This window comes from Myxine glutinosa, chromosome 2 (assembly GCF_964187855.1).
Source record: "Myxine glutinosa chromosome 2, kmMyxGlut1.1, whole genome shotgun sequence".
Taxonomy (NCBI): Eukaryota; Metazoa; Chordata; class Myxini; order Myxiniformes; family Myxinidae; genus Myxine; species Myxine glutinosa.
This window is the reverse complement of record NC_136262.1, coordinates 40307383-40323194: the sequence shown is the minus strand read 5'-3', so window position 1 is coordinate 40323194 and position 15812 is coordinate 40307383.

Below are 15812 nucleotides of genomic sequence, written 5' to 3'. Positions count from 1 at the left end.
GATCATCCATATAGCCAATGATTTCAGGGTCGACTGCATTGGCTGGCCATCTCAACAGAAATCATCTTCAAAATTCTTCCCGAAACTTCTTCTGAGAAATGCAGCCAATCATTTACTTTCAAAAATGAAAAGATATCTAAAAAACAATTCGAACATTGAGGATCAAAGTTTTTTTCAGTACAAAATATGTGATCATAGTTGGTACTCAAGGGAATTCATATTATGTTTTTACATGTGTATGTACATACAATATGTATATATATATACTAGCAGAAGTACCCGGCATTGCCGGGCGGGGGAGGGGAGAGGAACGGGGGGAGGGGGAAGGGGAACGGGGGGGAGGCGAGGAGAGGGGGGAGTGGAAAGGGGGAAGGGGAGGGGGAAGGGGGAGGGGAAAAGGAGGGGGGGAGGGGAGGGGGAGGGGGAGGGAAGAAGGGGAGGGGAGGGGGAGGGGGAGGGAAGAAGGGGAAGGGGTAGGGGTGAGGGGGAGGGGAGAGGGAAGAGGAGGGGAGGGGAAGGGGGAGGAGGGGAGGGGGTAGGGTGGAGGGGGAAGGGAGGGGGAAGGAGAGGGGGAGTGGGAGGGGAAGGGGAGGACGGAGGGGGGAGGGGAGGACAGAGGGGTGAGGGGGAAGGGGGAGGGAAGGGGAGGGCCAGTCAACAATGACGTTGCAGTTCTCATGGTAGGAGAGCAGCACAACAATCGCGACATCGTCCTGCATCTTCGCAACAACAGCACGAAGCGGATTTTGGAGACTCACCGATCCTGTGATGCCCTCCAGTACCGGCGTTGCCGGGTGCGGGAAGGGAGACCCGTACATTCCCAACCCGTACATTCCCAACCCGTACATTCGCCCTCTCGACTCAAGCTCACTCAGAGAAAAGCCTCGCACAAATTACACCGTGAAGGCCCAATGGCCATGTCTATGCCACAAATCAAGTACGTGAGTGAGTCTGGCACACTGAATTGAAAATATATAGAATGCTCATACTCTGTGAAACGTGAAGCCGCCATGTCGCCATCTTGGTTAGCACGAATCGACCAACTCGCTTCGCGGATCTCGTTTGTTTTGAACGTGTCCCAGATTTTAAACGCCAGACAACTATTAAAATGCCATTTTGTGTGGCAATAAACTGCTCCAATCGGTTACGGAAGGGTTGTGGAAAGACGTTTCACAGCTGTTTCAAAGACGTTTAATTCATATCGCACAAAATCGACAAAAATCGACACAAAACACGATCGCATAAAAGGTGAAAAAACGCAATCGCTTTTCTCTCTGAATTACATGCAAACGCATGACGGAAATCACCATCGCCCAGCATCGAGTGCCAACCAAGATGGCGCCCGGTAGCTGCATCTCCACCGATGTGGTGTGAATGGAAATGGTCATTCTATATATTTTCAGTTCAATGGTCTGGCGGCCGGGATGGAACATCACATGATCGCTCTGAGCGAATCAGCGAGCTGTTCTGGCACCGGCTGAGATTCCGTGTATAATGTTCCTCGATGAAATGCGCTGAGGTAAATATGAATAAAAAATATGGATCTCGTCAAATATTTTGAGGTAGGCCATGTCCTTCCCAGGCTCAATGGCTATGTCTATGCCAAATATCAAGCACATAAGCCTATCCGTTTAGGGGTCTATCGGTAACATTACACACACACACACACAAACTGTGTTTTATATACAGTATATATATATATATATATATATATATATATATATATATATATATATATTGTTACGGACCGCCGATTGGATGTTATTTACCGAGCAGAGGTAACCGCGGCCGAACAGTTGTTCCCCGTTTCTTCCCGACACCCGATTCACCCAGACGTTGGCCAAATCGCGCTATGCTAAATCAATGATGGAAAGGACACGACGACTGGGAAAGAGGAAATGACGCAAGGGGGGTACAGTTCTCAAGACCTCCGGAGGAGGGTATAATTACAGTGGTGGAGAAAAGGGGGTAGATTACAAGGCAGAGTGAGGTAAAGACACAGAAGAGATGGGCACTTAAATGCAGTCTTATCTATTCCCCGACAGACCACGGACAAACGGACAAGGTAGACTTACACAGGGATTGATGGCAGGAAGAGACAGGTAGGTCGATGGCACAAGGTGCACCTTGGCTCGGGGACAGGATAAACACAGTCCAAAGATGCAGGGAGGTGTCACAGCGCTCGGAGGGGACGTCTTGCTTTCTCTCAGCTCGGCGCGCATCTGACGTCACCTCCCTCTCACTGCGCATGCTCAGCGGGGAGTGACACGCCCTCGGCTGGTTGGTTCCGCCCCACTGGGGCCGGTCCGCCGCTTCCATTGGGTGCGGGGGTTACCGGGCTCCACCCTTGATGAGGAGCCGACAGGGAGCCCCTGTTTGGTAACCCCGTCGAGCACATGTCCGATAGCGGCTCGTTGGGAAGGCCTAGTGCCCTCCCACCACCCCTACCAACCAAGCCGGAGTGAGGACGCGCACTCCCTGCGCTCGTTGTTGTTGTTGTTGTTGTTGCTGAACTGTGAGGAAGAGCTGCGGGGAGGTATTGGGAGGTCCTAAACTTCCTAACGGTGCCATACAATCACATTCTGGTGCAACGAAGGGTCAGAATTAATGGCAACGAATCCTTAACTGACATAGACTAAGAATAACTAGCAAGATGTCCTATAGTTGTCTTACATGAGATGCGGTGAACCTGGATGCAACATTTAATGGGGGAAATAGGGGGAGGCCGGGTCTACAGCGTGTTGTTTACAGAAAATGGGACTAGGGAATGGGGGATTGGGGAGAGTTGGGAAGTATTGAGGAAATAGGGGAATATTTACAAGCGGATATGGATGGATGCAAATCCCATATCCGCAACACTGCACCCTTCTCGACCTCGGGGCGTCCCGACCCGATACATTTTTACCTACTTTAGTGTGGCACTCAGATGTAGTTCCCTCTACTATTAACTCAACCCTGAGTGCGACAGTTTTACAGATGTTCACAAATTAGTAAATATGTCCCCCTGCGACGTTGCACCCTTCTCCTAACAGAACCACACCCACAGGATAACCGAATCGCGGAAAGCATCCTCAAACTAAACATACAGCCGGTAGGGAGCATCATTTATACAAGACTACACTGATATTTACACTACGATCCAGGACCTGTTCTTTGAGGAACACATGCAGATGTTATGCATAGGGAGAGCACGCATGCCAGCATCGATACACCAACCCACGAGTGCCCTGTGGCCCTACAGCCTTTAATAATGTGCAGAGCACCCCTTCCAAGCACCAAAAGCACCACCCCATTATGCACAGTCAGCACCATCCGGTGCACCAATAAAGTGTTCATAAAAATGCACAATCAAGTGTCCATGGTCACCGGTGGTGTCGCAGCCGGCCGATGTTCTGCCGCTGGTCTTGCCTTCATGGAGTGCACTTGGCCTTCTGGCTTCTTTAGAAATAAAGAAAGGCGCCAACCGCGTCCATTTCTGAATTGTGGCCGTCAGGGGGGCCAACTAAATGTGGTTCACCTGTATGGCATAGGTGCCACGTTGACCCAGAGGTCCATCAACGTGTGGTGCTTGACCGCAAAAGAACTGCGGTCCATTGTGGGCAGCCACAAAAATTGCGGTCCATATGGTGTATCGATCCAGGCAGCAAGCAGCGGAAGTACAGGCCCACAACTGCGGAGCCAGCACCTCTCTCTCCTCTCTCTCTGCCCCAAAGCCAGATCCTCGGAGGTGGGAGACAAAAGAAGACAGGTGAGTAAGGTGGTAAGGGCGCAAAAGTGCACGCAATACAAGGTAATGCATACTGGGGGCACATGGGAACCAGGTGAGACAGGTACGTTCCTACCGTACGCCCCCCCCCCCCCCACCAGGTAACCTACATTGCCCCTCCCTTACCCCTTCCTGTATCCACAAAACACAACACTACCCATAAACATCTACTTTACACATCAACAAAGTCCCCTACTGTCTTCCCCGTTCCTCCCATAAACCAAATTCGTCTTCTCTCCCTCCTACCCAATCAAATTTGCCATTTCCAACTCTCATCAAAATTTGCCATCTCCAACTCAACATCAAAATTTGCCATCACCAATTCATCATCAGTCCCTGATAAGGAGGGAGAGATGGAATCACCCCAATGTCTCATCCACGTCGTGATGCGTCTCACAAATCCAAACAGCAATTCTCCTTTCCTGCAACACAAAACAAAGGAAACACAGGTGTGGAGTCATCATCATCACCTCAGGTAAGTGGCTGCGTATGGTGCGACAGGTTCATCAATCATAACTATTTCCTAAATGACTTTAACAACTTTACATTAACCGGGGTCTTTCTCCTGCCAAACCATTGGCCCTCATTACTCTATGTGGTTCGAAGAACCAAAATCCCATTGACCATCTGTGGTGCACACCATCAATTTGGGTCTCACTCCCCGATTCAACACTCGGTGCTCCCGCACAATTTCGGTGGCTGGGTCGTGTGACGCTCCCAGCTGGTCCGCCCACCTGCACACCTCCACCACTGTTGTTGCCTACCGAGCTCACCTGCTCCTCACCCTAACCTAAACTAACTGGGGAAGGCCCTCTCGCACTCTCACCCCCTCGGTGCCCTCTCTGGCACGGGCTGCCCGATCCACACCCGGGATCCTCAGGCACCCACTGACACTAACGGCTCCCAGAGCCCACCTGCGGCCTCACCTGGCCGACATCTAACAGTGGCGGAGTGCCCAACCATTCACACTCATACTAACAGGCCACACGACCAGCCAATTTCACCACACCAATGCACCCATCCACAATACCATTCTGCAACCGCACCACAAATGCCAATATCCAACCACAATTTACCTATACCTTCTAACTATTCTTTAAACTACCCTCCCCGGGTACTCGTGAAAGGGGTCCACTCTTCCCCCATCCACACCTTCGCACCATGCACACCACTCCGTACCACTTACTCCAACTCTCTCCACACCACTCATTCTCTGCTCCATATATTCCACACACCTGTACTTGCACACCTGTGCTCTCATACTTGGTGCCGCCTGCACCCTTCTCTCCCCCAAGCGCATTCGCGCTGATCCACAACACTCACTACTCACCATGACACTCATCCGCAATGCTCTCTCATTCATCGCTTGTACCTCACACACACCTCGGAGCATTGCCTCACCAATGCCTCATTTGAAGCTGCTCACCAGCACTTCCATTCACACTGCATCATCTGCTCTGTCTACTCCCTTCTAAAACTCGCGCTCCTCCGTCTTCCCTTACACTCAGCGCTCCCACGTCATTATCAAACACTAAGCTACTACGTCCCCACTACAGGTACCAAGTCTCTTACTTAAATCTGGTCACCTATAGTCACCTCTAGTCCCTATCAATATATCCTAACCCTCCCGGGCTAGTCTTCACTGCCATACACCCCATAACTCGTGCTCCTTTGCCCCCCTTGTGAGGGATGACAGAGTTGCCATCCCACCACATCGGGCACCTCCCACTACCAATTTTGCACATCAAATTTCAACAAATCAAAAATTTGCCAATCACTACCCATCATCTGCCAATCATTACTGCCAATCCTTTGCCAATCATCAAATTTTGCCTTTTTCTAATTTTGGGTCCAAAACACTAACCTCATCACCCGTCTACTTACTAGCTCCTCTCGGTGCGCCAATTCACTTCTAAAGCTCGGCTTCGTACAGCCGAGCAATGAATACGGGTTCTTTGGTGCCGGCGGCTGGATGCGTCCGACACTCGGTGCAGGGAAGGACGCTTACCCGGGCCGAGATCCCACGCACCACCTCGGCACGGAGCCATCCCATGGCCCGATCTCGACCTGCCGGAACGCCACAACAAAAAGGGGTCGCCATGACGACCCTCCCTATCGGGCTGCCCACTCCGCTTAATGGAGCACGGACGCGGCCGTTCAAAGCACGGCCCGGCATGGATCGCGTACGGCGGTTCTTTCGAAACCGCCGTGGTTCGGATTCCCGCTGCTCCTCGCGGCACGCGAAACCCGGCACGCACCGAGGGCCCGATTCGGCTATAAGTCGCTCTAACCGCTAACCCGGTTACCGTCGATGCCTCACCTGCATGCTTACACCCCGCAGCCCGTTCCTTGCTCACACATCCAGCCGTCTCCATGCTCCTCGTCATTGCACCTTCTCTTCCACACCCAGGTACACTCATTCCGCTCACAGACTTGGTCACACACCTGACCACCGAACACCTTGGCACACATTCGTCGTTCGCACACCTTACCAACACACCTCTTCGCGCCCCCTCCTCGGTCACCTCCTCTGTGACAATCACAGGTGTGCTCTCACTCGCACACCCAACCACGTGCCTCACTACCAACTCAAGTGTGCATTCCCACACACGCTCTACCATTCCAGGTGTGCATCCTTCCATTCCAGGTGTACATCCTCTCTCACCTGCCACCACCAACTCACGCTCCGTGTCACTCTTACTACTTTCACCACCACTCTTGACAGCGCACTCACCCTTACTCTCGACAGCGCACTCTTTCCTCATGCACCTGTCCGTTACACACCTTTCTCGCGCACCCTCTCCCGTTACATCCTCTGTAACACTCACCACAGGCGTGCATTCTCCCTTTACACCCTCCGTAACACTCACCACAGGCATGCATGCTTCCGTTACATCCTCTGTAACACTCCTCACTACGCGTTTCCATGTGCTCCCTCGCACACGCGCTACGACCGACCCACTCTCGACAGCACCCTCACTCCTTGGCGCGCAGTTTTTCCTCACACACCCCAGAGTCGGACTTTCTCGCACACCTCCTTTTACCCACACCAGACCTGTCGCACACTTCACCAATGGCCTCTCACGAACACCCAGGTCCATCTCGACCCCCAAGCTTATTAAATCACTTGGCGCATCATACGCACGACCATATTGGTCACCACTTACACTGGGTCCTCTTTCTCTTCGCTTCTCCTCCATCACCTGCGAATCCCTCATCCGGTTAATGAGCACATCATCACGATCCGAACACAGACTTTGGACCAATTCTTTTACTTCCTCTTTTATCTCTTTCTTATCCTCTCTCCGTCGCTTCTTAATTTCGCTCATCCCTTCTTCCACTTCTTCTAATTTCTGCTTCACCTCCTTCATCTCCTCGTGCGCCCCCTTAAGTTCTTCCTCTAACTCCACCTTATTTTTTTCTATGTGCTCCCGCACCTCCCGCTCTTTAACCTCCATCACCTCTACCACCTTGTTCATTTTCCTCGTCAGGTCCTCATGTACCATCTGACACTCTTTTTTAATTACCCCTACGTCCTTTTTCATCTCCTTCTGTGTTGATTTTAAACCCTCTATTACCGCTGTGTTCTTCTTTACCTGGTCCCCCAACTCCTTTTGTCCCACTGTCAGCTGTTCTACTCCCAGCGTCAACTCCTCTATACCACCTTGCAATTTTACAGTCCCCTTTCTCACCTCCTTCTCCATGCGCTCCTCACAGTGCCTCACCTCCTCGCGCACTCCTCCGACCTCCTCACTCACACCTCTTCTGATCTCCCCTCCCATCACTTGCATCTCCTGCCCAGATGCCACCCTCATCTGCTCCATTTCCTCCCTGTGAGCATCCAATTTAGTTTCTACCCCCATTCTGACCCCCTCTATCTGCTGCCCCATTTGTTTAACTTCCCTTTCCGCTTGGTCCCTCATGTCCCTCAATTTGCCTTCCATACTGTTTTCTAACCCCTCTAACCCCTTTTTCATCCCTGCCATTTGATTCTCTTGAGCGGCCATTCTGTTTTCTACCCCTGTTAACCCCTCCTGTATTTCCCCTAATCTATTGTCTAATCCCTCAAATTTGTTGTCTAGTCCCTCAAATTTGTTTCCTAATCCCTCTATTCTACTCACTAACCCTCCGATCTGGGCCCCCATGTCCTCCCTCAATTTCTCGCTATTGGACCCCATCCTTTGTTCTAACCGTTGGCTATTGGCCCCCATGTCCTCCCTCAATTTCTGGCTATTCTGGGCCAACAGGGCCCCTATTTGCGCCATGAGGACTTGCATGACCATCGGCGGCACGGGTACAGCTACCGCTATCCCCTGCGCGGTGCCGACCTGTTGTTCGCGCTCCTCTTCCCCATGCCTAGCGCCGCCATTTTGCGAACTTGCCGCCCTCACTGCTTCGCTCTCCTCATGTCCCTCAATTTGGTCCTGGATCGACCCTGCCTCACTCTCCTCTACCGGCACCCAGCCGTCTTGATCTCCCATAGCGCGACTTTCAAAATTCGGGTTTTTGTAAAACAAAAGCAATTTCGGTACTTTATAATTTTGACCAAATTTTGTCTCGATGTTTTGTTTTTTTTAAATTTGGTTCGGGCCTCGTATCTCACTCCCCGACACCAGTTGTTACGGACCGCAGATTGGATGTTATTTACCGAACGGAGGTAACCGCGGCCGAACAGTTGTTCCCCGTTTCTTCCCGACTCACCCGATTCACCCAGACGTTGGCCAAATCGCGCTATGCTAAATCAATGATGGAAAGGACACGACGACTGGGAAAGAGGAAACGACGCAAGGGGGGTACAGTTCTCAAGACCTCCGGAGGAGGGTATAATTACAGTGGTGGAGAAAAGGGGGTAGATTACAAGGCAGAGTGAGGTAAAGACACAGAAGAGATGGGCACTTAAATGCAGTCTTATCTATTCCCCGACAGACCACGGACAAACGGACAAGGTAGACTTACACAGGGATTGATGGCAGGAAGGGACAGGTAGGTCGATGGCACAAGGTGCACCTTGGCTCGGGGACAGGATAAACATAGTCCAAAGATGCAGGGAGGTGTCACAGCGCTCGGAGGGGACGTCTTGCTTTCTCTCAGCTCGGCGCGCATCTGACGTCACCTCCCTCTCACTGCGCATGCTCAGCGGGGAGTGACACGCCCTCGGCTGGTTGGTTCCGCCCCACTGGGGCCGGTCCGCCGCTTCCATTGGGTGCGGGGGTTACCGGGCTCCGCCCTTGACGAGGAGCCGACAGGGAGCCCCTGTTTGGTAACCCCGTCGAGCACATGTCCGATGGCGGCTCGTTGGGAAGGCCTGGTGCCCTCCCACCACCCCTACCAACCAAGCCGGAGTGAGGACGCGCACTCCCTGCGCTCGTTGTTGTTGTTGATGTTGCTGAACTGTGAGGAAGAGCTGCGGGGAGGTATTGGGAGGTCCTAAACTTCCTAACGGTGCCATACAATCACATTCTGGTGCAACGAAGGGTCAGAATTAATGGAAATGAATCCTTAACTGACATAGACTAAGAATAACTAGCAAGATGTCCTATAGTTGTCTTACATGAGATGCGGTGAACCTGGATGCGACATTTAATGGGGGAAATAGGGGGAGGTCGGGTCTACAGAGTGTTGTTTACAGAAAATGGGACTAGGGAATGGGGGATTGGGGAGAGTTGGGAAGTATTGAGGAAATAGGGGAATATTTACAAGCGGATATGGATGGATGCAAATCCCATATCCGCAACAATATATATATGTATGTATGTATATATATATATATATATATATATATATATATATATATATATATATATATATATATATATGTGTGTGTGTGTATGTGTGTGTAATACAGTTGTTCAAACGTTATTGGTAACAAAAATAGCTTTTCACACCATGTTAAGGAAATTCCCTCCTTGTTTGCCCCACTAAGTGTGGAGCAAAAGTTGATGTCATAAAGATGATGTGACGTGATGTCATTTCCCCCAATCTCATTGGCTGTTTGTGTAAACGTTTGGTGTTGCCTTGTATATCTGTCTCCATATATCCATGATTTGTGTCGCATGTCCTCCACGAGCCTTAGTCTGTAAAAAGAAAACTCCTTACCGTTTATTCTGATAACTTTTCATGTCCTTTGTACAGGGATTTTATCCTTTAATGCCATCAGAAAAAATTTTTACATCGATAAATTACATGATATATATATATATATATATATATTGTTACGGACGCGGTTAAGATGTTATTTACCGAGCGGTGGTATTGCCGCGACCGAACAGTTATTCCCCGACGAGACCCCGATTCCACCCAAACGTTGGCCAAATCGCGCTATGCTAAATCAATGATGGAAAGGACACAACGACTGGGATAGATGAAACGACGCAAGGGGTACAGTTCTCAAGACCTCCGGAGGAGGGTATAATTACAGTGGTGGAGAAAAGGGGGTAGATTACAAGGTAGTGAGGTAAAGACACAGAAGAGATGGGCACTTAATTACAGTCTTATCTTATCCCAGACAGACCACAGACAAACAGAACAAGGTAGACTTACACAGGGATTGATGGCAGGAAGGACAGGTAGGTTGATAGCACAAGGTGCACCTTGGCTCGGGGACAGGATCAAGCACGGTCCAAGAGATGCAGGGAGGTGTCACAGCGCTCGGAAGGGACGTCTCTCTTGCTTCAAGCTCAGTGCGCATCTGACGTCACCTCCCTCTTCCTGCGCATGCTCAGCGGGGAGTGACACGCCCTTGGCTGGTTGGCTCTGCCCCCCCTGGGGCCGGTCCGCCGCTTCCATTTGGTGCGGGGGTTACCGGGCTCCGCCCTTGACGAGGAGCTGACAGGGAGCCCCTATTTGGTAACCCCGTCGAGCACATGTTCGATGGCGGCTCGTTGGGAAGGCCTCGTGCCCTCCCAACACCCCCTACCAACCAAGCCGGAGTGAGGACGCGCACTCCCTGTGCACGCCGCTGCCGTTGCTGTTGTTGTTGTTGCTGAACCATGAGGAAGAGCTGCGGGGAGGTATTGGGAGGTCCTAAACTTCCTAACGGTGCCATACAATCACATTCTGGTGCAACGAAGGGTCAGAATTAATGGAAACGAGTCCTTAACTGACAAAGACTAAGAATAACTAGCAAGATGTCCTATAGTTGTCTTACATGAGATGCGGTGAACCTGGGCACGACATTTAATGGGGGAAATAGGGGGAGGTCGGGTCTACAGAGTGTTGTTTACAGAAAATGGGACTAGGGAATGGGGGATTGGGGATAGTTGGGAAGTATTGAGGAAATAGGGGAATATTTACAAGCGGATATGGATGGATGCAAATCCCATATCCGCAACAATATATATATATATGTATGTATTGTTACGGGCGTCGAGGATGAGGACCTGAGTCCCAAACGTCACTCCTGACTAAGTGTGTTATGGGGTGACTAATGTCAGCGACCCTAAGTCCTATCCCCAACCCGCCGGACCGAGGCCCGCAAGATGCCCGAGCGGTTTTGGAAGCTTGAAGTTTTGGCTTCGTGCAAAGAGTTTAAACTGCCACACTGGCAGCTCAGGGGAACTTGCAAACCGATCCGAAAAATGTCAATCAAACAAAATGAAATACAATGAATTTACTTCAAATAATGCAAAACGATATAATAAGCAAATCATATAAGCACAAGTATGACAGACTTAATTAATTAATAATGACAGACTGAAACAATTAACACAGGCCACATACAACTGATACGAAAGGCCGACACAACATCCACACACAACTCTATCTAACCCAGAGAAAGGAAGGTAAGCAAATTAATAAAATAATATTTGTAGGGAATTGAAATAAAACGGGATTGAGGATGGGAATGGAATGGGGTTCAGGCCTCTTTGAAGAGCAGCTTCACCAACATTCGTCAGAGCGGGCTTGGCAGGAACCAAGGTTCATCAACGTTCTGCAATCCCTTTCTCCTTTGATCCCTTTCCTTTCATCAACCTCCTTCATACAACACAGAAAATCCCTCAGGAAGTCATAGAGGTCGACTCCTTGTTGATATTGCACATGCCGAGCCCGTTCACAGCATGAAGCATGTATCGCTTTTTCACCACCCCAAAGAAGCGCCTTTTTCCACACAATACGCTCTCTTCATTTTTGTCCACCTCCTTCATGCACAATGAATCCTTCAGAAAATTCGTAGAGGTCGAGTCTCTCACACCAACAAGCTCACCGAAGCCATTCACACCACGAGCAAAGATCACTTTTTCACCACACCACCAAGAGCCACTCTTCCTCTTCCTCTCTATCCTTTTCCTGCGCTTTCTTGCTTGAAAGAAAAAGGGTTGAATCCTTCCCAAAGCTGTTTTTGTGCAACACCACCAACAGTCAAATTCACGTGGTGTAAAGTGAGTGGATATGGGGTAAACTTCAAGTAAAAGGAAAAATATATATGAAAAGGTCCTATTTGGGGATCCACAGCTGAACTGGCACTTCTATGCAATACACCCTAAACAACACGACTCCTAAATAATTGACATTCCCACAAACGTAACAATATATATATATATATATGAAATGGGAATGTGGGGATTTGCGAAGGCATGCCACCAACTTCGCTCTAGTTTGTTTTGTTAAGGAAAAAAACCCAGGCTATAAATAATAAATATACATAAAATTGGCAGATTATGGGATGAGTATCCATCATCAGAAGACAGAGCAATATTCTTTTCGCTGCAGAATCAATTAAAATGAGGCTAATCATGATCTATCACCTTGACATACCACTTCAGTTGGAAAGTATTTTATTTGACGATTTATTGAAAATGGATGGTAGAAATTGTAATAATGATCACATTATTCTAAACACAGTACATGCATAACATAATTATATACACTTGACAGTACTTTTTAAATATATTCATGGTTTTGTCTTGTCTGTTCGTGTTTTGTCACCATTGCATATATAGATAACTCCTCCCCCTGACCCACCCTCCTCTCCCTACTTCCCAACTACCTCCAACCCCCATTATTCTACCCAGAGCATAGAAAACCGTTTGAAAACAAAAGCATTACTTACAAAAACCCAAATTAAATTAGTAACATAGAGCTTGGCTCACATATATACATTAATTATTTATTCACTGATGCATGAATGTGACGATAATGAAGGAAGTCAAAAAGATAATCAGATTTCTTGCGATTTAAATGAAGAAAACCCTGAAATCAATCCTCGACACAGATTCCAAGCGCAGTTTGCCATACATTGCTGTTTGCTTTCTCATTATCAGGCTGGATGTTCTTGAGAAATCCAGCAAAAGCTCAGTAGATCCACCATGCAGATGCACTCACACAGAAAATGTGCCCAGAATGCATAAACAGAATGTGTGAAATCACATCTGCTTTCGTTTGTTGCTCGCCCAGGTATATCATATTTGATGCGAAGCAAACATGCCATTCCAATTCGCATTGCTCTCGAGACCTTATCAGACATACCTTCTCGAATATTCCTGAATATTGCTGTGTCATCTCAGCTGTACTTGTGCAGGGAATTACTATCCTGGCTCAGGCAGCTGCTCACCCCTTGCACTCCCTTTCTCCCTCCCGCCTCCCACACACACCTGACCCCAGTGCATTTAACACACACCTGACCCCAGTGCATTCCACACACATATTGACTCCTCTACTGCACTCAGAGAGGACGATAGAGAACACAGGTGTGGTGGAACATAGCTCAGCGAATGAGGAAAAAGGACAACTCTCACGTTAATCAAACGGTCAAAGCAAACAAAAGCAAAAAGCTTGATAAAATAAATAACCCTTAGTGTAGACTGTAGAATGTGCTTCCAAGTTGCATCAAGATTGTTGAGATGCCAGAGGCTACTTCCAGTGAAAAAAAAAAACAATGGCAAAGCAGTTCCTCACACGGGCAGGTGTGCATGCCAGCCTGCCTGACACCAGCACTTGCGCGCACCACTCTTTGTGACGTTAAATAAAATATATAGTTATGTTGCACCTTGCAAGGCTGGAAAGGTTATTGCAGAGGTAGCTTCTCTGAAAAGCCTTTCTCGTGCCACCGATAGATAACCTAACCTGCAGCTGCTGTCGCTGCGTCCCTCATGCCCACCTGCCTGACTGCGGAGCGATGTGGCATTTCACGTCGTGCGCTTTATCCCAAAATTTGCTGAATGCTCTTGTCATTTACATCACCGTATGCCACCAGCTTAGAGGAGGAATTAACTTCCATACTTCTGTGTAAGTGCTTCATCAGGCTGAAGATTACCGCACTGCGAGCATGTGATTCGGTGAGAAGACAATGACCTCGGTAACACAGATGAAGCAACACTGATGACTTATTGATGCCCCTACATAGTTTTACTTCCAACCCGCTGTACTTAGCTCAACATCTGATGGAAAATGTCTTCCTCCTGCTGACAAAATGCAATCATAATCACGAGGCATGGCTCATTCGGCTGATTGGAAAAGAGCACCTTCTCATGTGAAAAAAGATTCCAAATGTTTGCGAATATCAACCGAGGCTCCACCAGCATCCTCTAAATGTTTTCTTGAAACGAAAACCACAGTTGCTCAGAAAGTGGCGCACTTATCACATATTCTGAATATCGCTAACGTTCGACTTTGGAGAGATGAGCAATTGCACCATGCGTCGTACTGGAGATAGTCATAAAGTAAGAGAAGATGGGGAAGAAGGATACATATAAAGTATCGTTTATGATGTATACCGATTCTCAAAGGTTCAATCGATATGATGCCATTCCGCATCATTTCAAAACCTTATCCACTCCATTTCCCCTGAAATACATGGACATCATCTTTTCTTTCGTTTTTTATCTTGCCAAAACGAAGTTTTTGCAAGATGTATTAGTCAGCTTGTATGTTTGTTATCTTGCCAAAACGAAGTTTTTGCAAGATGTATTAGTCAGCTTGTATGTTTGTTTGTTTTTTTGTTTTTTTGTTTGTGGTTAATCATTTTTTTTCACGTTTAGATCACTCTGTAGACCACAGTTATTATTGGAAACTCCTGTAACTTCGCATATCAGAGTCCTATAGAGATACCCTTCAGCACACAAAATTTTGAAGGTCAAGGTCAAAGGTCAAGGTCACTTTGTGGTCAATCATGGAGGTCGACGAAACACTAATTTTTTGAGTAACTTTGATCGGATCGTCTCCAAACTTCATGGGAATCTAGTATATGGTCCGGCGCTCAGCTGATTAGTTTTTGGTGGCGATCGGCCTTGACCTTCATGGTTAGCGCTGGAGGTCGAAAATTATTGACCCCAAGGTCAAATTTTGAAATCGTAGGTACCATATCGAGTAATACCTCATATGAATGCCCTTGATGAGTGCTTCCCAGATCTGTAAACAGTTTGACGCTATGACGTCATTTGATGACGTCATGACGAAAAAACGGAATTTTCACATTTTGGCAAGATACGGTTCACCCTGTGGGTGACATATGTTCATTTTTATCTTGCCAAAACGAAGTTTTTGCAAGATGTATTAGTCAGCTTGTATGTTTGTTTTTATCTTGCCAAAACGAAGTTTTTGCTAGATGTATCAGTCAGCTTGTATGTTTGTTTGTTTGTTTGTTTTTTTGTTTGTGGTTAATCATTTTTTTTTCACGTTTAGATCACTCTGTAGACCACAGTTATTATTGGAAACTCCTGTAACTTCGCATATCAGAGTCCTATAGAGATACCCTTCAGCACACAAAATTTTGAAGGTCAAGGTCAAAGGTCAAGGTCACTTTGCGGTCAATCATGGAGGTCAACGAAACCCTTATTTTTTGAGTAACTTTGATCGGATCGTCTCCAAACTTCATGGGAATCTAGTATATGGTCCGGCGCTCAGCTGATTAGTTTTTGGTGGCGATCGGCCTTGACCTTCAAGGTCATTTTGAAGGTCATTCAATTGGGTCAATCATGGAGGTCAACGAAACCCTTATTTTTTGAGTAACTTTGATCTTATGATCTCCAAACTTGGTGGGTATATAGGGTGTGGTATGGCGCTCAGCTGATTAGTTTTTGGTGTCGATCGGCCTTGACCTTCAAGGTCA